We start from the raw sequence: 2,971 nt of genomic DNA, 5'->3' as shown, positions 1-2,971 counted from the left end.
AAGAAAGGGAGCTAAGTAAATTATCTTAAAGTCTTGCTTGCAAAGGAAACAATTTTCTTTCTTTCCTCCCTTCCCTACCTCTCTCTATCCCCTTTCTTTTCTTTTCTTTCCTTCTTTCTTTCTTTCTTTCTCTTTCTTTCTTTCTTTCTTTCTTTCTTTCTTTCTTTCTTTCTTTCTTTCTTTCTTTCTTTCTTTCTTTCTTTCTTTCTTTCCTTGGGTAAAAGATATGTTCACTTATATTCCATTTTAGATATATTACATAAGATATTACACATGTAAATTCTATTATTTGTCTTTTTTTCTAATTTTATTTTATTTGGTCAATATACAATGTGGTTGATTATTGTGGCCCATTACCAAAATCTACCTCCCCCTTTTCTCTCCCCGCACCCTCCCAACAACCTCATATCTGTTCGCTTGTCATATCAACTTCAAGGAATTGTGATTGTTGTGTCTTCCTCCCCCCCAGCCCAGTTTATTTGTATATTTATTTATTTATTTTTAGCTCCCACAAATAAGTGAGAACATGTGATATTTCTCTTTCTGTGCCTGACTTACTTCACTTAATATAATTCTCTCTAGGTCCATCCATGTCATTGCAAATGGCAGTATTTCATTCTTTTTTTGTAGCAGAGGAGTATTCCGTTGTTTAGATATACCACATTTTCCATATCCTCTCATCTGATGATGGACATTTGGGCTGGTTCCATCTCTTAGCTATTGTAAAGAGTGCTGCAATGAACATTGGAGAGCAGGTATACCTTCGACTTGATGATTTCCTTTCCTCTGGGTATATTCCCAGCAGTGGGATAGCTGGGTCATATGTTAGATCTATCTGTAATTGTTTGAGGAACCTCCATACCATTTTCCATAGAAGCTGCACCATTTTGCAGTCCCACCAACAGTGTATGAGAGTTCCTTTTTCTCCACAACCTCGCCAGCATTTATCATTCACAGTCTTTTGGATATTAGCCGTCCTAACTGGGGTGAGACGGTATCTCAGTGTGGTTTTGATTTGCATTTCCTGAATGCTGAGTGATGTTGAGCATTTTCCATGTGTCTTTTGGCCATTTGTATATCTTCCTTTGAGAAATGCCTACTTAGCTCTTTTACCCATTTTTATATTGGGTTGCTTGTTTTTTTGTTGTAAAGTTGTTTGAGTTCCTTGTATGTTCTAGATATTAATCCTCTGTCAGATGTATATTTTGCAAATATTTTCTCCCACTCTGTTGGTTGTCTTTTAGCTCTGTTAATTGTTTCTTTTGCTGTGCAGAAGCTTTTTAGTTTGATATAATCCCATTTGTTTATTTTTCCTTTGGTTGCCCATGCTTTGGGGGTTGTATTCATGAAGTCTGTGTCCAGCCCTATTTGCTGAAGTGTTTCTCCTATGTTTTCTTTAATAAGTTTTATTGTTTCAGAGTGTATATTTAAATCTTTAATCCATTTTGAGTTGATTTTAGTATATGGTGAGAGGTATGGGTCTAGTTTCATTCTCCTGCATATGGATATCCAGTTCTCCCAGCACCATTTTTTTTCTCCTATGTTTTCTTTGAGAAGTTTTATTGTTTCAGGGTGTATATTTCTTTAAATCCATTTTGAGTTGATTTTAGTATATGATGAGAGGTATGGGTCTAGTATCATTCTCCTGCATATTGATATCCAGTTCTCACAGCACCATTTGCTGAAGAGGCAGTCTCTTCCCAGTGTATAGACTTGGTGCCTTTGTCAAAGATCAGATGGCTGCAGGTGTGTGGGTTGATTATTGGATTCTCTATTCTAGTCCATTGATCAGTGTGTCTGCTTTTATGCCAGTGCCATGCTGTTTTGTTTATTATACCTTTGCAGTATAGTTGAAAGCCAGGTAGTGCTATGCCTCCAGTTTTATTGTTTTTGCTCAGAATTGTGTGGTCTTTTGTTATTCTGTACAAATGTCTGCATAGTTTTTTTCCATTTCTGAGAAAAATGTCATTGGAATTTCAATGGGGATTGCAGTGAATTTGTAGATCACTTTGGGTAGTATGGACACTATCACAATGTTGATTCTTCCAATCCAAGAGCATGGGATATCTTTCCATCTTCTTTTATCCTCCCTAATTTCTCTCAGCAGTAGTTTGTAGTTCTCATTATATTTTTCACATCCTTAGTTAACTCAATTTCTAAGTATTTTATTTTTCTTTTGGCTATTGTAAATGGGCAAGCTTTCTTGATTTCTCTTTCTGCATGTTCACTATTGGAGAATAGAAATGCTACTGATTTTTGTGTGTTGATTTTGTATCTTGCTACTTTGCTGAAATCATTTATCAACTCCAAGAGTTTTTTTTTTTTTTTTGTAGAGGCTTTAGGCTGTTCAGTATATGGGATCATGTCAACTATATGCTGCCTTCAAGAGACCCTCCTCACCTATAAAGACTCACATTGACTAAGAGTGGAAGGATGGAAAAAGACTTACCATGCAAACAGAAATGAAAAATGAGCAGGAGTAGCTATTCTTATATCTGATAAAATAGACTTTAAACTAAAAACCATAAAAAGAGATAATGAGGGCCACTACATAATGATAAAAGGATTGATCCATCAAGAAGACATAACTATCATAAATATGTATGCAACCAATGTTGGAGCAGCCAGATTTATAAAACAAACTCTATTTGATGTAAAGAAGGAAATAGACACTAATACCATAATAGCAGGGGACCTGAACACCCAACTATCAATATTGGACAGATCATCTAGGCAAAGAATCAGCAGAGAAACACAAGATCTAAACAACACACTAGACCAACTGGACTTGGCAGATATCTACAGAACATTCCACCAACAACCTCAGAATATTCATTCTTCTAATTAGCACATGGATCATTCTCCAGGATAGATCACAAGTTAGGTCACAAATCAAGTCTCAACAAACTCAAAAAATTGCAGCACTCTTCACAATAGCCAAGAGCTGGAATCAGCCCAAATGTCCATCATC

This window comes from Galeopterus variegatus, unplaced genomic scaffold (genome assembly GCF_000696425.1).
Source record: "Galeopterus variegatus unplaced genomic scaffold, G_variegatus-3.0.2 Scaffold94, whole genome shotgun sequence".
Taxonomy (NCBI): domain Eukaryota; kingdom Metazoa; phylum Chordata; class Mammalia; order Dermoptera; family Cynocephalidae; genus Galeopterus; species Galeopterus variegatus.
The sequence above is the reverse complement of the archived record's forward strand: the minus strand, read 5'-3'. Positions refer to the sequence as shown.